Raw genomic sequence first — 26593 nt, 5'->3', positions numbered from 1 at the left:
AGCATGCTGGCCCTGCCCTGAGGAAGGAAAGTGGGTGGGCAGCCCCCAGCCCCTGGCACAGCATAAAGAGTAGAGCCAGAGTGGTACAGAGACCTCCCCAGTGATGGGGAGGGATTAAAAGGTACCTGTAGCCCTGGTTTCATGCCTGAGATGTTTTGGTTTTCTGAAATTCTTTTCCCAGGTATTTTTCTGTAAACAAGAGATGCGTTTTTGTAAACTGTACTTCGCTTTTGTTCCTCTTCCTAGGAGGGACTTCTTCTTGATGTCCCTCTGGTCTGACCAATGTGATTGAAGAGGTTTGTCTTTGTTTCACAATCAAATTGGTCTGTGTAGAATATTATAAAAGGGAGACACATTCCAAAAATAAAGGAGTTATTTTCTTGAATGAAGTTCTGAAGTTGGAGTCTGTGTTGCTGTGGTGTAAAACAGCGTCAGGTATCCACATATTTTATATTGTGCAGCTTTCCCAATTGTGACTCTCCTCTGTTCCCACCTCTCTTAAAGCAGAAGTTGGCCCCAATCTGCTGCTGGCATACGGACTGCACCCAACTCTGCTGGGCTACACAAACTGACCCACATGCTCTCTGCCACCAGAGGGGACCAAGACATGCAGTAACTCAGCATAGTCCAGAAAAAAAAAAAAAAAAAAAAAAAAAAAAAAAAAAAAAAAAAGGAAAAAAAAATTAAAGACCCGGATAAGGCATTATAAACCAGAAGAGTGCTGTAGGTCTCAAAAGGCTGGGGGAGTGGGGGGGTTGGGGGACAGATGCTTCATTGAGAACAAGTCATGGCATTCTTTACCTTAAAAGATTCATGTGTTTGAGTAAAGACTTGATACTCTGGTCCCACTCTAGGAGCTGGTAAGTTTCCAGGTACTGACCTCAGGCTCTCTGATTTTATCATACACCTACAGAAACCCTTTTGAGGACCTGCTAACCAGTAAAGCTTCTCAAGACCAGGTCTACAGCCGTGTTCACCCACAGCAGAACCCTTTAAAATCCCTGACTGGTGCAATAACAAACCACCACTCATCTATCTGCCTTGTAGACAGGTAAGTTCAAGATTTTTCATTCAGGCTCTGGGTCAGACATCTCATGAATGCTATTAAAGTTATGGTTTCATGAGTAGGTTTCTTGAGATTGCAGTGACGTTAAGAGCCCAGCATCACCCAGTTCAGCTGGTATAAAGTATAGGAAAACTGAACTTAAGCTGCAAAAAATGCACAGCTGTTACACATTGCTCATCTATAAGTCTCTTGGCATCTTTTCCCAGGCTTCTGTCTTCTTGATTGCCTGCTCCACCTTCCTGGGTACTCTCTGGAAACTGTCCCTTTCACCCCTAGCCGGGGAAGTGTGTTAAGGTGGTATTTGCTGTTATTGTCATGCAAAGCATAACATTATTGCAATACCCTTGCCCCAGCTCTATCTCCCAGGACAACATAATACTAGATGAAATTCATTATCCCCTATCACTTTATGGTACTATCTTTTCATTTCTCTGTTAACACACATCAGAGACATATCAAGTTTCAGGCCAGCTCACTCCAAAGGAAATTCTCTCTTGCCTATACAGGGATTTGCACAAACGATGCCTTTTCTTTTCAGCACCAAAAAAAGCCCAACCACCACCAAAAAGTATTTTAAAAAACCCAACCCACCAAAAAAAAAAAAAAAAACCAAAAAAAAAAAACAAACAAAAAAAAAACACCACCACAACCCCAAACCGTGCCACCGCCCCTCCCTCCCCTCCCCCGCCCCCCCCCAAAAAACAAAAAAAAACCAAAAAACAACCCCAAACCCAAAAAATCCTACACTCCAAAAAATAGCACTTGAAGGTTCACTTAAGGACAGAATTTGCCTTTTCTCTCCAGACCACCACTTTGGTCAGACCTTTCCCAGGCTCTGGAGGGCAGCATTCTCTCTGCTGCTCAAACAGCTTCATCAGCAACGTTTGGAGTCCTGTAGTGAGGATGCTTTAAGGGTGAGATGCCTGTTTCTTCCCAAAAGTACCCAGTACATGAACATAAGCATTTCCTGGTAAACTGTTCCTCCTTGCTTCCAGCCTCTACTACAGGGGTGACCTCTGACAGCAGCCTTCCTCTGGAAACATCACTACGTTTTGCTCAGTTACTCCAACACTGTCATATTGTAGGGAAACAGAATTAAACAGCTGAAATCTGTAATAAATCATCCCTACTAAGCTGCCAGGGAAATTGCTGCACAGAAGAAAGAGAAGAGCTGTAAGTCTGTTTCCTCAACAAATCTGAGCCACAAAACACCCTTTGGTTACAGGGAACAGGCACAGCAGCAAGAGGAGTACTTTCAGGGTGGCAGATTGATGCCACCAATTTTTCTGTTCTCTCTTTCCAGATTTATCACATAGCCAGAACAGATCATTGCAAATACCTTAAGATCCCAGACTATCAGCCTAGGAAAGAGGTCAGCAGACCAGACCTAGATGAAAAGCCTGAGAATATTCTAGTTCCTCAAAAACAGCTTATATTTTTAGCTTTTGCTGCTGTTAAAGATGAAGTGAAAGCAAAGCTCAGACTCTCTACTTGATGCCATAACTGCTTTATTTTGCTGGCAGCCACAGCAGAGAGGATCTTGAGAATTACACCCTTTGTCCACTGCTGGCCCAGCTATGCTAATCTCATCAGCAATGCAAACGCTGGTATAGAAAGGGCTGAGTGGCAGTGCTGGCCTGACAGCTCCAACAGCGCTGGCTGACAATAAGAAAAACCTGGTACATGGCACCCAGGCATTTTCTCCAGGCCTGAGTGGAGCTAAGAGTTGGCTCTTGCAAGCCATTTTTCAAGCATCTTCCAGACAATCTGTACAGCACAGCTGGACTCAGCTACCTACTCACAATTTACGGAATGCAGTAGAAACACACGGAGTCGAAGTTTCTCCTTGGTCCCACTGATCTATCACCTCTCTGCTGAAATCCCCACCACTCTTCTCATAGCAGCAGCATTCAGGTTGGTCCTGATGTCCCACAGGGCACTGTCCAATTTTTCAGAGTGACACTGCTCAGGATGGTGTCCCCAGCTGATTAGAAGTAGGCATGCATGTCCTGGACTTGCCTCAGGTAATGGCAGAGGCAAAAACAAAGCAGCATGTAAGCCGCACAATACTCTCCCAGCTCCAACACCATGGCTCAGCCAGGAGGAAATCGCTCTTGGCTGTCTCTCCCTAAATGTTTATTCCAGCACTGCCTATCTTAACTCCTCCCAAAATCAGCAGCAGAGTATTTGCCTCCACTACCTTTAGGCTTTTTTGGCTCTTTGTGCTTAAAGCTGTATAGTATGAACAGGTAAGATAGAAAAAGAGGGAGCAGCACTTCAAAGATGACATGGTTATAACTCATGGGGTCACAGACCCCAAGAGATTGAGCCTTGGGCAGCAATCTTGGCTGGCAAGGCGTTTTACAAATGATAAAAGAGAAAACACCCTCTGCCCTAGAAAATGGCAATTCCCACCCCAACACACACATATGATCCATAGCCTCATCTGCCAGGCTCTGCATCACTCCATGATACTTCATAGCACATCCTGGGGCCTTGGTCCAGAAGAAAGATGAGAAACCACCAGCCATGAAAGTGGGATCAGAGGGAACTACTTAATGGACTTTTACCATGCTCTACCATCACCTGCACCTATAACATAATGTAACACCAACTCTCATACCAAGTGCTGAAGGTCACATATATGGAAAACAGTGCTCAACCTGCTGACTCAAAACTGCCTTCAGTGTCAGGTACCAGTATCACAGATTCCTCCATGGGAAGGAAGCCTCAGCCCACAGTGCAGAGCAAGCGGTTCCCCTCTGAAGGTGGAAGGAACCTGTTGGAAGTGAGAGAGAGGAAGCAGACTGCTGTCTGCCATGGGCAGCTTTCCCAGAGCCTCCATTCCAGCTTCCAACTCGTTTGCTGTCCCTTGGGAACACCAAGGTCTGGAGTCCAGGCAATATTGTGCAAACAAGTCTAGCCTATTTAGCAGTTTTAAGATGACTGAAACTGCAGAACTGGATGGAAGTGGGCAGTCCATACAGATCTTACAGTAACCCTACATCACAGAAGGACACTAGAACATACTGGAAAAGGTGAAATTGTTTTCAGGGCAATACATGAGGTCTCTTACCCTGGAGAGGAGGGGTCACAGCTCAGACAAGGATTATGACATTTGTGAGTGCATAGCTATTTGGATAGGTCACAGCTCACAGGCATCCTTTCCCATCCATTTTTGACTGAACACCCTGTCCCAGACAGACTCTGGCCACAGGCACCAGAGCAGCATGTGACACCCCATGGCAAGTCCACATATAACCTCCATACATCTCCAAGAACAGAGGCACAGAGCTGTGGGCAGGGCGTTGCAGCTCACTGCCAGCAGTGACCTTTGAGAGGTGTAATGAGAGAAGCTAACAGCTCACACAGACATCCATGTTGACATGAGCAAGCTCTGCTTGCTGCCAGCAGGTCCTTTTCCCTGGCTTACATCCAGGCCTTTAGGCATATCATGGATGACAGGCCAGGGCTCAGTCACACTCACATTATGGCCAGGCTGGAGACGGCTTCCTGACCCACACCCTCTGCTAGTGAGTACAAGATTTCCCCTTTACCAACAGGAGCCAGCTGTCTTACCAGTATCTGGTAAGGGGTCTACCCAAAGGCAGCTTCAAAAATGCTTAACTTCTCCTTTACCTGCCCTTTTACCTACCCCTTTACCTGAGAGGATGGTCTCAGACCATATCAGAGGGGTCACAAGAGTGTCTGCTCTCCCTCAGAGTACAGATACCCTGGTGCAAGGCAAACTGGCTGTGCAAGGTGGACAGAACAGCACAGCACAGGGCCAGGCGTCCTGGGAAGGTGCAGTCATGGCTGGAGCCACTTTCATTGATTAACTGAGGATAAGCAAGGGTAACAGAATGACTCGCTTTCTTCCATGGTACAGTGAGGGGGATCAAGAGACTGGTTTATTCCTGGCTGGGCCTGCTCTGCAGCTCAGGGCTTCAAACCAAACAGGTCTGTAAACAGGAGCTGTCTGCCCACACCCCAGCAAGGGGTGAAATAGGGGAAAAGATGGACAGAACACCCCTGGCCACTCATCCTGAGGCTGCTGCCAGAGAACAGCTCCAGATGCCAGTCTGTCAGGCAGGAGCCCAGGGGTGCCAAGCCCATGGCACAGCTGGGACTGGGCTGCACGGAGGGCTGTGGCACCTTGCACATTTGCCCAATTGCTCTTCTACCTTGTCAGTGACGCTCCTAGTGGCAAGTTGCCAGACCAATACACTCCAGCATGCTCCCCTGCCTCCGTTCCCCCTTGCTTGTCCTCTCCCTGCTGCTCCACACATATAACACCCAAAAGCCTCAATATACTCCTAAAAGGCAGCAACTTCACCAAGGAAGGAAAGGGGGTTGAGGTCCACTCCCACAAGCTCTCATCCCTGCCCACCTCAGGGGCAGGGACTCTGCTCTGGACCCAGGTGCATTGCACTCCATCTTGCCTATTCTCAAGGCAAGGCACAGGAGAGCCACACTGACAGATTTGGGGAATAGAGGGCTTTTTAACTGCATCTCCTTTGTGCCATGACAGGCAGGGATCCTTCAACATCCTCACCTATTCCACAGGGCCTGCTCCATGGAGGTGAAATGTAGCCCCTGCCCAGTCCAGCCCAACACAGCCGCCTGCAGGTCAGAAAGCCCCAGGAGCTCTTCCTACATGGCAGCAGCACCAGATCAGATGGGAATGGGGGTCTCAGACTCTTCTTGCTGCATCCTGGCAGGCACATCCTAAGCCTCTGCTCTTCAGTTCCAGTTTCCACTTCAGGCAGGTCTCTACTGCTGACCAAATCTCACTGTGGCTTGATTGAATTCAATTCAATTCTTGAACTGAAAGGATCCTGCTTTGTTTCTTGCCCTAAAAGCTCCTCCCTACCATTGCTAAGTGCTACTGAAAAGTTACTCATGCTGGGTGGGAAGCAGAGCTTCTCTCCCTTTCACCTCTCTCATACAGGCACAAGACACAAGGGGAAGACAAAGGACCCTCTTGAACCACACTCAGAAGTGATAACAATCAGTATCTTCCAACATGTAAATTCAACAACTTTGCAGATTAGCAAAAAAAAAAAAACAAAAAAAACCCCAAACCCTTCTAAAAGCTCTGCTACTCTCTCTGTTCTGCCTTTTCCAACAACCAGTTACATCACATGAAGGTTATAGCAGAAGCTAGCAAAGCCTCAGTCCTGATCCAAGATGACTCATGGGGCTCCGGAGGCCGTGTAACTTCCTTCTGATACCATCAACCATGCCTTACACAGCTAAAAATAAAGATGGGCCAAAACTGCAGAGCCACATCTTGCCTCAACATGAAACTTAGCAATGCTCAGCACTGCTGAAAAATTACCTGAGCAGGTGGAAACCAAAAAGTGCAGGGATGCCAAAAGTCTTGGGTGTACCAAGAAGGGAGAGGCTGGGAGCCTCACCCTGTGCTATACTGAAGGGCTGGAGGATGGTGATGGCAGATGGCAAGTAGCCATCCAGCCATCCAGCCAGGATCTCGTCTCACTCAGCTGAGGGCTTTGGATATTTCCACACCTAGAGGTTTTGTGGAAGATTGTTTTCAGCAATGCATGCTCCCATCTGAGACAACAGGAATCAACTGTTGCATACAGGAAGGATGCTGCATTTTTGGCAGGAGAAGATTGGAAAGCTGCAGCCCGCTTCCCACCAGGCAACAAGTGGACATCTGCAAAGCAAGGTCCAAGAGATCTTCAGAGCTAAAGGTTAGAAAAAGGGTTCACAGCTGATACGGTTTAGACGTTGAGGTAAGTGAGGAATTCAAAAGTTCTTCCTAATCCCTGGGACACAGTGCCCATACCAAAACCTTCACACATGAGGATACAGGATTCTCACACAGATCTTAGCAGGAAGCCATAGGATTGCACACAAATAGGAGCTCAGAGGGACACTGGCAACATTCAGAAACCTAAAATAGCCTCAGTAGATGATCCTCTGCTCCATTCTTGGGAGCAGCAAGAACTGAACAAGGATCCAACTGTCCCAACACTCCCATGAACAGGACCTTTGAATGCTCTATGTATTTGCAACAGAGATGGTAGGGCAAATAGGGGATTCCTTGCATAACTCCAATGCCAATATCCACAAGGAACCCAGAGTCCCGGTTCTGAAGGAGGAGGCAGCATTTTCTTGTGGTTTTCAGTGAAAGACAACCTAGTGCTACATCAGACTCGGGGCAAGGGTAGCCTACACACACCAAGAGAAGGCTGGAAGATGTTAGGCTGACTGCTTTCTGTTGAAGATATAAACTCCACTTTGTCCATTTCTTAGCTTCACCAGTACAGGGTTCCATCCCATTCCAAGAGAGAGGCACTGCAATTCTGTCCATGGGTCTGCAAGCTGTATCTGTTTCCAGACTACTGCCAACTGCACTAAACAGAACCAAAATTGCTAATTCAGCCTACTGATACCACCTGGGTAAGGTGATATACAAACCAGAGAACAGCTTCATGCCGTGGCCAAGCAACAGGAAAAGCTGCTGCTTTACACATAAATGGGAGATTTGCTGTCCATGAAGACATTAAGCTAATTGGTTGAACAAGGAGGGGTGGGAGAAAAGCGGATCCAATACTATTCGAGGGGTGTGAGGCACTGGCACAGGTTGCTCAGAGAAGCTGTGGATGCCCCATTCCCAGCAGTGTTCAAGGACAGGTTGGATGGGGGCCTGAGCAACCTGGTCTAGTGTGTGGCTCCCCTGGCTCATGGCAGAGGTTGGAATATGATCTTTACAGTCCCTTCCAAACCAAGCCTTTGTATGATTCTGTGGTGAGCCCTGTGTTAAAATGACCCTTGTTAAAAAGGCAGGGGAGCCCTGAAAGGATGCTGTGAACTTAGTGGACTAGGATCTACAAGTAGCTCCAGCAGAATTGAGAGCAAATGCTTTCTGGTCTTTGCCATGTCTCACACCACTAAGAGAGATACAAAATCCCATCATGGAACAGGTATTAGTGAATGCCACAACCCAGCTGGATAAAGCAGCCACTCTGCTATCACTGCATTGTATGATTGGTAATCTGCAGCACAGAGCATTGGCATGAACAAAGGACTTCTTTTTCATTTCCTTTCACCTTCACAAGTGAACCTATCCCTGCCTCATCCACTGTGGGTACCACTTCAGCATCAGGCTGAAGGATGAGATGGCCTAGTTTCCAGCTGCCTCTGGACTGGTCCCAACTTCCCTGGCAGACACTTCAGAGGAAGAGCTGCAGAGCCTGGGCAGCCATGCATCCTAAAGTATGTCTTTCTCATATAATCTCTCCTGGTTAAATCACACCTGAGCTCAGGGGTGAGAGAAGGGTTCAGCTTGCCCTGCCTTAGGCACCGTCTTGATGAGGGCTCCCTTCCAGGTGAGAGCACACTGTGCAGGTGGGGCAAGCACTGCTGGATTCTAGGCCAGCACACAAGCATCTATGGACTGGGCAGGAAGCCCACAGCCATCTCATGCTGCTCCAGGCTGATTACCTTGGAGCAGGTAATATTTCTTGCCAGTGGCAATACAAAAACTACTGCTCCTCCTGAAACACTTTGTCTGAGCCTCACACAACAAAACCAAGCTACAAAATCCTGGGGAAATGCAGGAAAAACCCAAATGCTTCTAATAGAAGACATGATTACATCTGCCACAAGCTCTGGGTAAAGTCTCAGCTGGGTTCAGGTGAAGGACAGCAGGGACCTGCAGCTCCAAAATTCAATCTTGCTGACATGAAGAAGGATGAGTGTGGCAAACAGCACAGACTGCAAGTTCTCAAGGGTTTAGAACACACCACCCTTGAGCTCCTGACAACTGTGTGCAGGGTTCAACAGTCTTAGCAGTACTGGTTCCACACATCCAGGTCCCCTTTGCTATGCTGACAGCCAGGTGGGATGCCTAAGCACCAAAAAAACCTTGGCTGTGGAAGAATACCACCTGGGTGACATCTACTTTACAGAGCGATCCCTGTGAGCCAAGTGGAGAAGAGCAAAGAGTTCCCTGTTTCTTCACACGGCTCTGATGAGGGAAGGGAAATTAGTGATGTTTGAAATTTGCTAACCTCACTGTAGGGCTGAAGCAGACAGAGAAGGCAGCTCTCAGCTGTCAGCCCTTGTAGTATGGCCTTGAGGTTGCTTGTTCTGGCTGTCTTGGGTCACCTGGAAAGACAAGTCCACACACACAGGTTCAGCTGGAACACTGGTTGGGCAGTAACTGCTCATCCCAGCCAAGTGAGTTAGTGGCCCATGCAGAGAAGTGAGAGACCCCAAGCACCCCACCAGCTCAAAGATCCCACCATATCTTTTACCAGTGCTGAGGCTGCCCCTCCAGCTGTAGCCCTGATTCCCTCCTGGGTTCCAGCTACCCCCAGTTCCCTGCATGACTCCATTTGGGCACACAGTTGATTCTCCAGAGAGAGCTGCTAAGGTCACATCTACAATCTCCCTTCCCAGATTTCTGTGGGAAATAAAGGCCTTTCTGTGCCTTTGGCTTTCTTCTTGTCCACCCACACAGCTGTAGGTTTCTCTACCACACAGGCTTTGCTGTACTCGAGTGGGTGCGCTGGCATATGGTTTATCTACAAGAACAGGCACTGGCTGTGGTCCTCACAGGCCACCTGCTAAGCCAGCCCATGGAGACACAGAGCCAGGGCAGGGAGGGACAAACTCCACTGCTGGAGAGACACCCCTCCCAACAACCCAAACAGATCAAGACAAATCCAACACCACAGCGTTTCCCAGGCTACAGGGAAGGGAGAAAATGACAATTGCTTAATAGAAATCTCCAAGAAGCCTGCCAACACCATCACAAAGATGTTGTTTAAGTCTCCTCCTCAGGCTCCCAGTGCTTTAATTGCAGTCCATTGGATCACACTTTGTGGGGGCTAGGTCCTTGTGCATGGCCCTTGCAGCAAGTCCTGAAAACCAGGATGGTAGCAGCCTCCCCAGGGTCAGGTCTGACCTCTCCCTGGCTGCAGACATGATGGGCAAAAATGCTGTGAGGCAGTCCCTGCTCCCCAGCCTGGCCATCCACACAGGCAACCAACCTGCAGCACCACCACAGCACAGCCCAGTTGTGACCAGACCAGAGCTGCCATGCCAGGGAGCAGAGCACTGCAGGCAGACAGGCTGCCAGCGCCTCAGGAGCACAGCCTTCACACTGTGGTGCAGGGAGGCATGGCCACATTACCCTACTGGGGCTTCAGCCCTTAAAACAATTCTGAAGGCACCCAGAAAGTTTGTGCTTAATGACACTTGCGCTGGCATCCCAGGAGACATCCCATCGGTAAACTACCAGCTATGCACAAGGGCTATCTTTTTGGGGAGCTTATAAGCAAAACAAGCCCCAGTAAATGCAGCATGTGTATATGTAAATATACACATATTGAAAACCCTCCATCAAGTTCCTGCTTTAGCACACTGCCTGTCAGAGAAGGCTCAAAAGGCACTAAGCCTGAGCAGTGACAAGAATTGCTTTGGACATGGCTGAAGTACTGCCACCCACATACTGCAGCAGCACAGGAAGCGATGGCAATGTATCTGACAGGGATGGGTTGAAAACACTACCCAGGAAGAATGCAATTACCCCAAATGGACCAAGGCCAGGAGATCTGGATTACCACCTCAGCTCTTGCATAAAGGACTTTGCATCTTTGTTCACTTCCAACAACAAGACTCTCAGGGTTGACATCAGCCTTGGGCCAGGACATGGATTCAAAAAGCACTTCCAGCTGAATCACTAACTTCCCATTTTGCAGCACACAGGACTCCTTTGAAGGTTTCCCATCCAAGTATTGTTCTACCATCATACTGCTTAGCTGGGGGGTTGTCCAGGCCACAGGCAAGTATGACTGCAAACCACTGGCCAGTCCTGAAAAAGCTCTCTGAAATGCAGAGCATGTGAGCCCAGCTGCTTTTCATTCAGGATTCACAACCAGCTGAAGATGCAGATGGAAACAGGGGAAAACATGTTAATTGGCAGTTGGGCATTCACAGGCCAAGCAAGGGAGACTGTGAAAGAGAGGGGCAAAGCCAAAGGAAGGATGAACAGAAATGCCTCCTTGTCAAAGAAAATAATTTTTAAAGCAGGTCTCAAACTTTGTGAGACCAAGTTCTCTGGAGATTTCTATTCACCAGGCTCACTTGCTCACAAGCAAAAGCAAAATGAAATAACAAAGGAATTGAGCTGGTCAGAAAATAGGCTCCAGGGAGCAGAGAAGACGGAAAGATCAGAAACACGGTAACGTGGCCTTACCAGGACTCAGAGACCCACACAGCTCCCTGGAGGAAGGGAGTCCCTGAGAATTATGCAACATGGAGAGACATCAGGCAAAAGCCTCTCACAGAAGACTCTCACAAAGTAAACTGCAACAATCTCACTAAGTAACCTGCAACAAACCATCTGCCAGCGTACAAATATCCCCTTTCAGGATTTCTCCCATGCTGCCCTTCACACCTGTCCTGTTTCAAACCCAACTCATTAATTCCTCCAGCTACCAAAGCCTCTGATAATTTGATTACAGCTCCATTGACAGCATGCTGAGGACATCACTTTTCTAACCATATGGCTTCACTTTCTACTTTCATGTCTGTGGTCACATACCTACCAACAACAGGTTTTCTTGTTCTGCATCAGGAAGTGTCCTGCCCCCCAGGCACGGTGCATTTCCACACAGCACACGATGGTGCCAACCAGATCTAGCAGAGGATGAACATGGGCAGGCCCAGAGCAGTAAGAACATGTAAAGGACTTGTGAAGAGCCAAGAGTCTTTGACTTTGAAGACTCAGATCAATAACCATCCCCTTCAATTACCCTCAGACAGCAAAGTTTGAGTATCTCTGGCCCCTGGTACTTAGCACAGTCATGCAGAAATGTGCTAGGGTAAGCAGCCTGTAGGACTCAGCAAGGAGGAAGACCAGGGGCAAGATGTGCTTCTCTGCCCTTAGAGGTCCCTTGAATATAGGGAGGGAACTTCCTCCTCCTGCTCTGCATGCTCAAAGAGAGAAGAGAGCTGAGGGCAGAGGGGTTGAGAAAGCTCAACACCAGCTGAGGGGGGGTATAGGGGCTGCAGCCTTCATCTGATTTAGAGTAAGCCAACAGGAGTGGAAGAGCAGCCCTACCAGTAAAATTTCAATTATCTGTAATTCCCTAAAGGCCCCTTCTGGAAGGGGCAGACATGAAAAATAGAGCATGGAGAGCTGCTCTGCAAAAATTTGCTGCAAAAGCAGGGAAGCAAGAGAGCTCCTTAGCAAGCTGTGACTCTGAATAGCAGAATTCCCACAGTGCAGGGTGACCCCACCAGCTTTCCTTCTTTCAGTGGATAAGAAACCTCTCAGAAGTTTGGGGAACAGAAACAAGGCAGGCAACTGGCATAGCTGAAACAGCCCCAGCACTGCTCCAACCGTGGCTGGACCTTGGTCCACAAGCCCAACTCACCAAGGGCCACAGCTGTACAGCTGTCCTGACCACCCCAGGCTACATGGGAAGGCCTCACCAGAGTCAGCAGGAACTCAACGTTACAATTAAATGTTATGGGAGCAGGGGTTGGAGGTCAGGCGAGGGCAAGTGTTGACTCCCTGGCAAAAAACACCGTGGCAGCAGCGTCCCTCGGAACCAACCCCATCTGAAACCCTCAGCCCTGCCAACTCCCACCAGCGCCCTGCCCTAGTGCAGGGACTGCGTGCTGGGACACGTAGAGTCCCCATCAGGGCCCCGACACACACTCGCGCCGAGACCCGCACCACGGGAACCGCTGCTGTGAAACAAGGCGGTGACGAGGCTTTACAGGATGACTTCATTCTCCTGGTCCTCAACCTAAAGCCCAGCCCTGCCAAAAGCAACCCTAGCACTATCACATTGGGAGTTTTCTTCTGTGTCACCTGCCGGACCTTGCTCACCTCCTCATGTTGCCAAGCTTTCCAAGACATTGCTTCGTGTCAGGGTTCAAGCCTGCTACAGTCTCCACAATTTCCCAAATTCCCCTCTTTCCTGATGCCAACAGACACGATTCAGGGAGAGGGCAGGTCTGTAAGCAGATCTTTGCTTGCCTGATGTTTTTAAAAAGGCAACGAGTGGAAATTACTTTTAAAATTTAAATTTAGAGCACAACATTCCTCTACCATACACTTTCTACAGCAGCTGCAAATTCCACACCTTTTCTTTCAAAGAAAAATAATAAAAGGAGTATGGAAACTGAGGAGGTAAGTGCCTGCCCCTCGTACTGATGGACCACGTTCACGGGTGGGTTGTGAGCCAGCCCACCTCCCCAGCACCCGTTCCCTCTGCCTTCCCCACCAGGCCACCTTCCTTTCCAAACATGACACCCGGGCTGCCGAGCGCACGCCGCCTGCGTGATTCCTGTACAAAACCCGCAAAACCCTTCAAAACCTCGCCGAGTCGGCAGCGGCTGATTTCGGGTGCGCGACTGTCCCGGACGGGCCCTTCCGCCCGCGGCTGGCTGTCACCAGAGGGCGGCGGATGCCGGGGTTCACATCCGCCCCGGCGCCCACCCCGCAGCCCCGGCGGGGCCTGGCAGGGACCCCCGGGCAGGTGCCGCCCGAGCCGCGCCCCCCGCGCCCCCGAGGGCCCGGCCCCGCCGCCGCCGCTGTCCGGGGGCACCCACCACCTCCCGGCCGGGCTGGAGCTGATGCCCGCGGGAGGAGAAGAGGAGGAGGAGGAGGCCCCACCGTGCAGGCAGAGCCGCGGACAGGCTGTCCCTGCCCATGTCACAGCGCAGAGGACGTGGCCCTGGTGGGCGAGACCAGGGGCAGCGCAGCCTCCCTGAGCTGCCGGGGCACTGGAGCCAGGACTGGGGACAGCCTGCAGCACGGTCTGCGCCCCGCTTCGGTCCCACCCGTCTCCCCCCCTGCCTGTGCCAGACACAGCCCTCCCGAAGCCTCAGTTCCCCCAGGCACTCCCCCCCACCCCCAAAGTCGCTCTGCGGTCACACCGCCGCCTGCCCCCCTCCTTCGCCGGCACCTCCTGCCACAGCCTCCCCCGGTGCCGGCCCGCTGCCGCCCCAAGCGCCCCGGCTACAGCTCCTCACCCCAGTCACACTCCCCCAAACTCACAGACCCTCATCCCGGTTATGCTCTCTCCGGCTCAGAGACCTCCGTATTGGTGACAGTCCCCCCGCTCACAGTCCCCCATTCCGTTTACGGCCTCCCCCATACTCCCCGATCATGGCCCCTCCTGGTCGCGCCTCCCCCCGCTCCCGCTCGCCCCTGCGGTCTGGGGCCCCCGTCCCAACGGCCCCCCCGAACCTTCTGGAACCGGGGGATGGCAGCGGAGATGGGGCTCACGAACCCCTTGGCACGCCGCACGGGCGGCCCGTCCCCGCCGCAGCCCAGTGGTGCCCCACGCCCCCCGGCCCTGCCCGCCGCGGCCCCGCCGGACCCACCAGCGCCCCCTCCGCCGCCGCCGCCGCAGCCCCGACTCTGAGCGGCTCCTCCGCTCCTTCCGGGTGCCGCTGGGGACACGCCCACAGCGCCCGCCTCCCGCGCGCTGATTGGTTCTCTGGGCGGGGCAGGGCGCGGGGCCGGGCGAGAAGCGCGGCCGCGTGGCCAATGGGCGGTGAAGCACCGCTCCGCGACCCCGCCTATCGCCCGCCCCCTCCACGTGCGGGAGTGTGATGACAGCGGGGAAGGGGCGGGCCCAGAGGGAACGGCTTCTCATTGGTCGGCGGCAGCGGTGGGGGCGGGGTCTGCCTCGGTGCGGGGCGGGACTGCCGCCCCCAACCTTGAGGGCTGAGGGGGCCCCGGCCGGCGGCGGGGCTGGGGCACGGCCCCGGGAACACGGCATGTCCCACCCACGGGCACGGCCCCGGGAACACGGCATGTCCCACCCACGGGCACGGCCCCGGGAACACGGCATGTCCCGCCCACGGGCGCGGCCCCACGAGAACAGTGGGTCCCACCCACGGGCACGGCCCCATGGGCACGGCGGGCCCCACCCACGGGCAAGGCCCACGAGAACAGTGGGTCCCAGCCCACAGGTACGGCAGGGCCCCACGGGCAGGACGTGTCCCACCCCACGGGCAGCCGTTTCATCCCTAATGCGTGTCCCACCCCGCGCACACACCCACGGGCAGAGCACGTCCCACCCCACAGTCCCCCTTTGCCCAGCCCCATGAGTGCGCCAAAGGTGTGCTAGCCCCAGAGACAGCCCTCCCTCGCCCCGGGGTAGAGCCTCCCCCGGGTGAGACCCCCGCGGTGTCCCGGGTGGGCTGGCCCTGGTGTTCCCCAGGTTGTGCCGGTGCCCCGCAGGCCGGGTCTGCTGTCCACCCACACACTGCCGGGCTGGGAACGAGCGGTGCCGGCCCGTGCCAGAGCCCGCCGTGGGTGCCAGAGCCGAGGGGGCATCTGCCCCCCCGGGGTGTGGCTGCTCAGAGACACCGAAACACCCAGCAGGCGTGGGGAACCCAGGCACTGCCACCCGCCTGTGGGGACGCCGGCAGGATCCAGTGCCCCGAGGGGAAGCAGCCCACAGCTCACCAGCCTGACCACAGGCCATGCAGGTCAGGGAAGAGATGCCTTGACTTCATCAATTTTCGGTGAACCTCGGTAAAGATCAGTCCCCAGCTGAATCACCTTACTCCTCAGAGAGCTGCAGCTGCAACACCACTCTAAAAGTAGTGGGGACCAATATCGTCAAATGATAAATATAACCAAGATCTTGTCTTCTGACTGTGTTAGCACCCAATGAGCTGGATGTGAACCTGCAGTGCACCGGCTGCCGAGTCCCAAAGCTGCCTTGCCTTGGTTCTGATCCTGGGACATTATTTTTGGAGGTGCTGTCATGGATAAAACTGTGCTGGTGCTGTCTGGGAATAGCCGTGAGTGGGACAGACAGTCCTATGACAGCAGTGCCATGCACGTGCCTCTCTGCAGGGAGAAATGGCAGCTCAGTGTCCTGTGGTCAGCTATGTGGCCATTGAGCAGCTGCCAACACAGGACCTCATCTCCTCCTGGGGCCTCAGATTGCTGCTCTAGGTTTCTTCCTGAATAACCCCTGGCTGTCCCCAGATTCAGTTTGTGGGCCACTGAAGGGTATTTAATGTATGGAACATTTTAATTTCTGAATGTAAGAACAGGAACATGCAATGTTCCAGTGTTCCTGGTGACTTAGGAGCCACTGCCTCAAACTTCATGTGTGCAGGTGCTGCTGCCAGAAAGAGCCAAGGAAGCTCATTTCCCCACATGCCTGCTTGTCCTTCACAGTGCAGATTTCCTACAGACTTCCAGGACAAAATTTAGCTTTTCTGCCTTTTGACCCTGCATGTCATCTCTGCTGAGCTGGCAAGAAGTTCTGGAGTCCAACCAGGAAGGCAGCAGAGGCCATGGAAACCAGGGATGGGCTGAAAAAGGCTCAGTCCCCATCACACAGCTGCTTTTCACAGACTGTGTTTTCTAGTGTGAACTGGCTGAAATGAGTTCACAGTTAAAAAATGGTTAATGAACCTTTATTGGCCTGAACAGGAACTCAACTGGAACAACTTCAGTTGAAGCTGAACCCACCGTGGAGCTGAATAAAAAAATTTGCTGGTTCAGCTCCTTGGCTGGGGGGAAATATTGGCTCCTTTGTCCTTGACAAGAATAATACATTTCTGTTTATTGTATGGGCAGTGAAGGATTAATAATATCCTAAGTTATTTACCTCCTGCTTTTGAGTGTTGAGAGTTTGTGAGCAATGTCCCTGCTGAGCACACTGTCCCTTAGCAACCTCCTCTGATTTTTGAAACATGTTCTTGCTCCAGAAGCAGGATTAAGGAGCAGGACATAAAAGTCCCTTTTAGCAGTCTGATGGGGTGAGGCTGCTCCCACTGCTATTCCAATGGAGAAAAACTTCAGCTATGGCCATTTGATGGGCAGAGTAACACAAGCTGTGGTGGTTTGGAGAGCATCTGGAAAAACTTCCAGAGGCTTGGGAGTGTTAGGGATAGGGCAGACTTACTGCACAAGCTATACTACTTCTTTGCAGAAAGCAGCCCACCCTAGGCCTTGCCACTAGGTTTCATCTATTCCTTATACACGCTGGGGGATTGAAACAGGCTTTACAAGGGGTGGTGAAGGCAAGCAAGGGGCTTAAACACATTAGGCATGGCTCTGCACCATGGTTGGCCACCTTCCAGAGACTCGCCTGCCAGGAGGGCCGGGAGAAGGGTGTTTCCCCAGGAAGATGAGGTGTCCCAAGCCGCACACGGTGGAATGACGTCCTTCCGTCTTGAGCCTTTCTGCCTGCAGGGCTTCCCTTTGAAGGGTGCCCTGGTGAGGTGACTGAGTGGTGGTGAGTTCATCCCTGGGTTACCTCCCTCCTGGAGGGAGGCAGCCAGTGCTGCCCCAACCTGCCGGTGCTGGGCTGGGGCTGTTCAGCCTGTTTGCCAGGCTGGCTGCTCCCTCCGGAAGGGCCGTCAGGTGCCAGGTTCCGGGATGCTGAGGAGCTGACACAAGCAAGGATCCTGCCGCAGTTTTAATTTAATTTAATCGTTTTCATCATGGAAGAGTGACATCTCCATGCATAGACTAATTTTGTTGGTGTGGGCAGGTTTTGCAATCACAAAAGCACCTTTGAGAAGTTACATGGATCATCTCTCAGAGCTAATGGGGCAGGATGTGCCTCCATAGGGGTGATGCTACCCCTGCATCACCTGTACAGTCCGCATGCCAGCTTGCTGTGCCATGCTATGCATGCCTGATCCAAGTCCATTGGGAGGTAAAGCAATAAAGGACCATGTGCAGAAGTGAGCCTGGAAAGACCTGGAGAACGGCCAGGAAGAGATTGTAGTGAATTTTAAAAGGACCTTGGAGGAAGCTGGTGGAAATCAGCTGTCACGTTGCTTGGAGGCCCCTGGCAAGTGGTGGCAGGGCTGGACCAGGCACCATGTGGTGACTCATGGCCTCATCTCAGCTGGCAGAGGACCTGCAGAAAGCCCAAGGGGCAGGTGTACTAGAGGAGCATTGGGTGGCACTTCCATTCTTAATGGTATGTTGCCACAAAAACACTTGGGCTCTTTTATCTCTCACAGCCCCAGTCCTAGGCATGCAGCACAGACTGTATCTCCTGCAACACTGCCTCTGGGGGTTTTCAGGCTTCTTGTCCTCCCTGTGTTTCGCAACTAGAGGAGACAGAAGCCAAAGCCTGTCTCTCTTTCCCTGAGACCGTCACAAGGAGAGAATGCGCTGTAGTGCCCCACGGTCTTGTGCTGGAGCTAGAGGGTGTTCCCAGGGGAGAGTGAACCAGTGCTGCAGGACTTCTCCCCCACTGGAACCTGTTTCCATGATGTGCTTGGTTTACCTGTTTGACCAAAATGGCTGTAAAACTAGAGATAGAAATCAAACTTAGAGAGTTTCCTGCTGGAGGAGCCCTTTTCCTCTCTGGGGGTAGGGGTGGCATTCTCTTTTGGCACTGTGGGAATCCCTTTTGGTACAGCTCCAAACAGGGCTTGGGATCACAAAGAGCTGAAGTCAGTGTGGCACACTGACTGAATCCCAGTGCCCATCAAAGCCTCTACCCCAACTGGGTGTGTCTGATGAAATTCAGAGTCCCGATGGGAAAAGGAGAAGTGGGAACGATGGATCTGATATTACTTTAACCAGCACTGGGTGGTAGGGCCAGGCAGGGCTGCTGTTTTCCTCCCATACCCACACCACACTAAGAGTTCCAGTGTTGCCTCTCCCATCAGCTGTCTCACAGCGCTTTTGTAGAGGAGGGCAGCATTGTGGCCCCCAAGGGACCACAGTGGGCCTTAGGGACCAAGGAACAAAGGCAGGATGATCTGGAGCCTGATGCAAGTCATTAACCCAGTGCTAGAGCCACCAGACTTCACTATTGCTTTGTGTGTGAGACACACATGGGACTTCCCAGAATTAAACAGAGGTCTTGGCTACATGCAAAACTCCAGAGATCAGTTCTGGAGCTGCTGTCAGACTGTTTTGCGAGGCATGAAGGCTGTTGGCTACAGCTTGGGAGGCTGAGGATGCTCAGCAAGAAGAATTTCTGTGCAGCCCAGGGCAGGGATCTCCAGGCCTGGGGATTTGAAGTACAAAGCTATAGCAAATATGATGTTGGTTACACCCTGCTCTGAGGAGGAGGTCAGACTGGGGATGTCCCTGCCTGTCCCTGCCACCCTATATCCAGGGCTGGAACACCTAGGGACTGCATCTGCCTGTTCAGCACCAGGGAAATAATCCCTGCTCTTTTTTCACTGTTGGAAATGTAGAGCTCCAACTGCTGCCACTTCACTCCTCGGGGTCATCCACTGCGCCGAACAGCTCGACTTCACTTAATGGCCCTCTGCCCTGACCTGCAGCTGGGAAGCTAGGGGACGGCCTGGCTGTGGATTAGAGGTGGCACCAGGGATGTACTCTGAGGAGGATGCCGGCGATCTGGGCGGGCTCTGGGGAGAGAAGTGCCTGGCCCCACCACTGGACGTGTGAATGGGTCCCTCCCTCGTTCCCTTGTTCATGCCTGAGCCTCTCGCCCTGCAACTTCCCTGCAGAAACCTTTCCTTTCTTTCATGCCTGCCCTGAAAAAAAAAAATACTAAAAAGAGAAAACCTGAAGGAACTGATAAACTCTGTTTACCCATTTAGATAGCATCGGCTCCGAAGAGCCGGCTGGTGCGGGCTGTGCCAGGTCTGGTGCATGCCAGGGCTGCCCGGGCTGGGCATTGACGTCTCAGCCTTTCTGCTGCCCCCCGATGGCCCCGTCAGCCTTCGCCGGTGCCAAGCGTGCAAACCAGGGCTGATAGCAGAAGGCAAAGGTCTCCTTGGCGTCACCTTGGAGAGGTGGCAGAGCCTGGGGCCACCCAGCAGTTCCTCTCAGCGCTGCAGACTGCACCAGCACCCGAGGGTGCTCGTTCATTGCTTGCACCTATGTTTTAGAATGTTGGCATTTCTCCCTGGCCATGCTCGGCATTTGAGGCAGACTTTCTGCTGAGCTCTGTGACTCGGAGCACTTGCAGAACTTGTAGCCCCACACAGTGCCAGCACCCTGGGGGGGCTGCACCCTCTCTTCCAGCTCCCAGGCATTTCCCCGAGGAGTCGGCTGCTGAGTGACGGGACTAAGATCTGCTCAGATAGGGGAATTTTGAACCCCGAGGTGTGGCTGAAGATGACTTCGTGGAGGGACAACAAAGTCCCTTGCCTGCTCAGCAGGGAGCTGCTGAGCTCTATGGGCCTCATCTGGGATCTAGTATATTCCAGGGTATATACTAACACTATATCCCCATTTAGGTCACTGTAAACCTGGGGTAATGGAAAATCTTTGTATGTCCGTACGGAAACGTCCCATGTCAGGCTTGGTCAGTGGGTGCTGCCTGTTGGCACAAGGTGGCAGCCCAGCCCAGCTTATTTTTAGCAGCATCTTTGTGGGGGAACCTGGGCCCTGCCATAACCTGCCCCTGCTGCCCAAATCTGGGGCGCGTGTCCCCCACGGGGTGCTGCCTTCACCCTGCCAGGGGTCAGAATTACAGGAGGGACAAAGTCCTGCTGCGTGGGGCAGCCCTGCCCGTGGGCACACGGGTTGCATTCTGGCTGTCCTGGCTCTCTTGTACCTTCCCTTTGTAAGGGGATGTGGGAACAAGGCACATGCTGGTGCGCAACAGTCCTTCAGCTCCTGGACTAGAGAGGGCTTGGGGTTGAGGCCACACCAGGTACTCAGTTGCTACCAGAATCTTCTTTCAGGGGTTTTATGAGCAAGAGGGAGCAATGTAAACATGGGGGAAATCAGCCAGAGCAGCAAAAGGCAATGATGAGTTCTTCTCTGTACTTGTGAGAGAGCAGGGACACCTGGAAGTTTGTGAAAACCAGTCCAAGGTGAGGATATTACAATGCATTTAGAGTGTTTGTGGCCTCTCAAACTGATATGCCCATCCACCTCCAGTAAAGGGATGATGAGACTTCTTGCAAATCTGGATGTTGTGGGGACTCCATTGTTTTGCCACCAGTTCTTACCTCTCATGTCCACTATATTTCCATATTCTATTGCTTCTCCCTGAATATGGCAGGTTGAAGGCTGGTTCATGCCTGAAATTCCCTGTGAATATGTTCAATGATACAGCTGTGAGGAAGCATGGCAGGTCCCATTTCTTTCCTTCATCCATGCTTGTCCTGCAGGGGCATTTTTGTAAGAACAAGAGCTGTGATGTTTCTGACATGAAATTGTTCAGGGGCTCTCTGTGATGGTGCGTGGCTCAGTTTTGGGGTTTATGCAAGTCTCTGCAGTAGCCAAAGATGTTGTTTGTGCATGCATTTCTGGAGTGACTCTGTTTTGATATGCATCCTTTCATCTTTTTGTTTGCTCATCTGTAATGGGGATACATGAGGATGCTGTTGATGCCATACACCTTGTTAGAGGCCTTCTTACAGACCCACTTACATTTCCTTTGGGTTTACAGTTAAATCTCATGTCATACCTGTTTGTGTCTTGTTTTCATCATTCCCTGAGCCTTGACTTCCTAAGGCCGAGAGCTGAGCACCCCCAAACTCTCCTGTCTCTGGAGGGGCCCCACTTTCCAGGTGCTGCATGTTTATCTTAAAAAAACTTTTTTTTTTCCACAGGAGCTGCCTCTAGCTTCTGTAGAAAACTATGGCAGAAATATGCCTCTCTGAGCATTTGGTCTCCCCTTCTGCACATCTTAAGCTCATCTGCATCTACATTTATAGAGGAAACAAGGTCAGAAGGAGCCCACAGAGCTGTGGGTCAGATCTGAATAACCTGGTCCAGTGGAAGGTAATACTGACCATGGCAGAAGGGTTGGAATGAGATGATCTTTCATGTCCCTTCTGACCCCATCCATTCTGTGATTTTATGAGGCCTGCCAGCATTATCAGGGTGGGTTGGGCAGCACTACCAAGCTGCTGGACTTCCAGAGTGCCTGTGAGCATCCAGAAAAATCCTGCCTGAGCATCTACTCACAGACAACTGCTCAGTGGGCTCAGATGTGAAAACACACCCAGCACCACAGCATGGACTTCTCTGCACTCCGGGAGCAGCACATAGTGGAAGGACAAACATCCCTGCCCCAAATCACAGCTCATGGCCTGTCACCTCTGCTGCACTGGGCTGGGACCCTCCCTAAGGTTTCAGTGTGTTGCATGTTGGCAGGATGGAAGCTGCTGGCTCCAGGTGGTTTGCTGGACAGAGAAATGCCCACACTGGTTGTTATTTCTGCCTTAGCTTTTCTCACCCAAAGGGCCATTTGGGAACAAACTGCTCTTAAACTGGATCTTTTCAGCTCCCAGTGCCTGGTTCTGCCCCTCATGCCTGTCCTTCATTTCAGCAAATGCACTCAATCCCTCACCAGGCTCTTGGGAGGATTGAGAATTAAACGATGCAAAAATCCCTGCCAGCTGCCCGCGTGGGGCTCTCGGATGAGTGTCACCAGCTCAGCGCAGGCGGGTGCATAAGAAACGAGGTCATAGCCACGGGGGAGGCAGGAGCCATGGCCCCTGGCTCCAAGCACCATGGCTGCCCCCATCCCAGGAGCACCTGCCAGGGTGCAGATCCCTGGTACTGTGCTAGAGAGGTACAAGGGGGCTTGGGGACTGACCAAAGCCCTTACACCCATGGGCTTTGCATTACACTGTTGGAGGATGCTGCAGCCATGCTGGTAGTGACAGAAATGCTTGGGAAGTGTTTTTAGGCTCTATGAAGAAATTTTCAGACTGAAGGATCTACCTTTCACACTTAGATCTGTAAAAGTAAAAAGCCAGGGGAAAACAAATCTCCCCTAGCAGACCTGGTTTGATTTTAGTTCAGAGAGAAAAAAATATTACACCCCATACATGATGTAGTGCTCATAAAACATAGAATCACAGAATAAACTGAGTTGGGAGCCACAAGGACCCACAAGGATCATCAAGTCCAGCTCTTGGCCCTGCACGGAACACCCCTAAGACTCATGCTATGTGCCTGGGAGCATTGTCCAAATGTTTCTTGAACTCAGACGGGTTTGGTCCTGTGACCACTTCCCTGAGAAGCCTGTTCCAGGCCCCAGCCACCCTGTGTGTGAAGAACCTTTTCCTAATATCCAGCATAAACCTCTCCTAACACAATTTAAGGCCATTCCTTTGGGTCCTGTCACTGGTTGCCACAGGATGATGATCACTCAAGTGACAGGTCAGGTTACCTTATGCCATCAAGTGGGTCCTTTGTTCACCATTTCAGGCTGTGGAGGCCTAAAGCCACATACAGCATAGTTCTCATCAGCAAAACTTTCCAGTGTGAATGCCAAAGGGCCAGGGGAGGAAGAGATCACAACTCTCTTGATGGAGGTACAGGTGGCTGCAGTGCAGTGGGAGGCACCTGGCTACTTTTGGGGTACCCATCCCCAGGCTGTGCTCTCTAAACATGCTCCACAGAGACAAACTTTCCAGGAGCTGGCTTCTTACCCCAATAGGGCTGGCACTTTTTCCTCTCTGCTCACTGCAGCTGGTGTAAACACACAGGGGAACAGAGGGGTGTGTGTGTCTCTCATAAAAATGTTGCTCAGTGGCCTCGCATCCACTTTGGTGCTGAATGGGTGTGGGAAGGAAAGAGGATAATGTTCATGAATTAAAGTTACAGCCCTTTCCTCTTCTGCTACTAATCCCCATTCAGATTTAATCAGAAAAAGAGTCCTCATAGTCTGAGCTATTGCAGCAACAGCCGGCTCCAGAGGGGCTGTGCCTCAGCAGCTGTTGTTCCAGCTCACAATGAAAGGAAAAATGGTTTTGAGAGGTTGTGATCTGAAACAGAGCAGCAGGTAGAGACAACACCAGGGGGCATTGAGAAAAATGTCAGCACGCGACATGGATCCATGCCTGGTAGCTGAGCTAACCAGTCAGGTTACATTTTGGGACTGATGCAAGAGGAGCTTGGAGGCATGCTGGAAACCTCAAAGATGACAGGCAGGCAGTGGAGAACTAGAAGAGCTGGATGAAAAACACAGAAGATTCATGTGGTTTCTCTTTAGGACTGTGTCAGCCAGATGGATCCAACAGTTGGCAGGAAAAAGATCCTTTGCCACAGAGTTCAGTATAACTCAGATGGGAATCTTGAATGGACTTATTCATGTGAGGGAAGGGGGAAACAGTAGTGTGTTCTGCAGGAAGGCTCTGCAAGACTTTGGTCAGGAGGACATGGTTTGAAGTTGACATATTGGTTGTGGCCTGAAAAATTGCCAGGATAATAATTCTGTACTCCACCATGGAAGACTTAATGAATGTGAAGACCTCTTCTCTAGCTGAGTTGAACTTGAAGTTATAGCATGCATCTATGAGAAAAAAAATGTAGGACATCAAGGTTGGTTTGGACAAAGAAATCTTGGTCTGGGACAAAAAGAAATCGCAATACTCTATGAGGCAATGCCTATATCCAGAGGTAAAGCATTAGATTAATCTCATCTGACATTTGCCCTCCTCTGAGCTAAGGTCCCTGGGCTTCCCTAATGGTCAGTGAAAAAAAGAGGTATTTTCAGGGCATCTAACCTAGTTTGAATATTCTCTTTAGGGTGAAGAAAACTGTTATCAGAAAGTGTTTGCATGGATTATAAAGAGGGACACAACAGGAAGAGCTCAGAGACAGACACCTAGACTGCAGACACCTGCATTTGCAAAGCTAAATCCTGAGAGGGAATCACACAGAAGCCTAGGGGCATTGCTGCTCCAAAGGACACTGAGGGAATGAGCAATGAGGACACAAACCACTGAATCTGAAAGAAAACAGGGTCTCCAGGAGAAAAGCGCGGTCAATGACCCAGAGGTGACAAATCAGAGAGGACAAAGCATCTGCTCACCCTATAACACTGCAGCAGGACTGCAGCAGGACAAAGACAGGGCTAGAAAATGCTCTTAGGACCTTTGTAAACAGAGCAGTTCATGAAATCACAGAATTGCAGAATGTGCTGAGTTAGAAGGGACCCACAAAGATCATTGAGTCCAACACTTAGCCCTGCATACGCTACCCCAAGAATCATACCATATGCTGGAGAGCATTGCCCAAAATTGTACAGATTTGCTCAACCTCAGTGTCAGGATAAAGCCAGCTCTCCTGCTTTTGCTCCATGGCCAAGACATTGGCATGCCCCACACACGCTAAACAGCAAAAGCTGCCTGAGTGGTGGTATAAACACTCAAAAACATAGAATTAGGAGGCTGAGAGTATCCAAAGCTGATGGGTTTGGAATAAGGTGCAAGGACAAGTTTTGAGAAACCTCTTTGTGCAGAGGGGAAGTCCTTTGTCTTCTTTTAATTCTGTGGGAGAGCTGCCAGCTCCCAGCTGTGCTGCTTGCTTGGCTTTGGGCCAAGACTCCGGAGTGCATGACAGCCCCCCTTTCCTTGCTGGCTGGGAGGGGCTCCTGTTTTGGCTGATGGCCTAACACACACCTGAAGCTCTGAGAAAAACTCTGCCCTTCCTTACAGAAAGATAAGACATAGTACAGATGCCAGCTGCCCCATCCCCCCCTTCAAATGTAATTAGCAGTAAAACTTAGTGCCTCTGGGGTTGGCTTCAGAACATCCTGCAGTTATATGTTTTGGTCTGTGAAAACTCATTCTGCCAGCATGGAATTGGTGAGGCTGTAGGGAGAAACTTCCACTAAATGACACTAGAACTGGGCAGTTTTCTGTTAAATCCTCAAATTACAAGCAACCCTCAAGAAACAAATTAGGTTAAACCTACGAGGCTCTTGGATGCCTCCAGCCACTCAAACCTCCAGATCCTGTAGGGAAACATGCCCTTTATTGCTGCTTGGTGTTGTCTTAGCAGATCTTTGAACAAAAAAGCAGAACTTGGGTTGCTCAGTAGTTTGATGAGAGACCTCTAGAGAAACCTGTCTGCCTTTTGGGAAAGCGTATTTAGATAGGGATGCTTTTCTTCTACATCTGTGTTGTCTTTACAGGGTATTCTAGTGCCAGAATATCTGTCAGTTTTTTGCAGTCAGGCTTGTGATGGATACTGCCTGCTGCCATCAGCCAGAGGAATTGGGTTTTCCCCTATGGATGTGGCAGCCGAGGCTTGACTTTAAGGAGCTTCTGGGTGCAGACAACAGCACCAGTGTCATCATATGGGAACAAGAGGTGATAGCTGGCTGGATGAGAGCTGCAAACTAGAGAGGAATTGCTAGGTATTGAAAGAGGCAGACAAAGAAAAAAAAAATCCTATGATAGAAGCAAAAATTGCTTTACCTGACATGTTTGTGAGGTATCAGCATTTTTGTATGACACAAATATTCCACAGTAGATAAATGGCTAGCAATTAAGGATAAAAATGCAGGGAAGAATTATGGTGTCTGACTAAATTTTCCTGCATTTTGGATGTTGACTTTTCTTAGATTTGTGTAGTTGCAAGTCACCATTTTTCCAAGCAGAATTTTCTGTGTTAATGCATGTAGCTCTGAACATGAAAGCAAACAGCCTTTGGAAGCAAACTACTTGTAATGAGTGCCATTAAGAATTGCAATCTGGAAATCTAAAAATGATCCCCAGCGCACCTAAATTACTCTGCCAATCTGTTTCTTTCCTACCCGCTAAGCATGACAATGACACTATGTTTCTTTTCCTGGT

At 51.1% G+C, this 26593-nt stretch overlaps 1 protein-coding gene across 2 annotated transcripts in view; it reads right to left on the bottom strand.

Moving 5' to 3' along the window:
• The window catches only part of ATOSB (atos homolog B), a 38923-nt gene extending 24518 nt beyond the window's left edge, over positions 1-14405 (bottom strand). Inside the window, exon 1 of one of the 2 annotated variants that reach the window (XM_083884080.1) lies at positions 14313-14405. The gene's annotated coding sequence lies outside the window, so the exon portion shown is untranslated. Of the gene's footprint in view, positions 1-9111; positions 9163-14312 lie in introns of those variants that run through there. The other variant, XM_083884081.1, reaches the window with a different exon arrangement.
• Between the last annotated feature and the right edge of the window lie 12188 nt (positions 14406-26593).

The sequence above is a fragment of the Zosterops lateralis genome (assembly GCF_965231275.1).
Source record: "Zosterops lateralis genome assembly, chromosome: Z".
NCBI classification, from domain to species: Eukaryota; Metazoa; Chordata; class Aves; order Passeriformes; family Zosteropidae; genus Zosterops; species Zosterops lateralis.
Note: the sequence above shows the minus strand (reverse complement) of the source record. Positions and strands in the feature narration are given on the sequence as shown.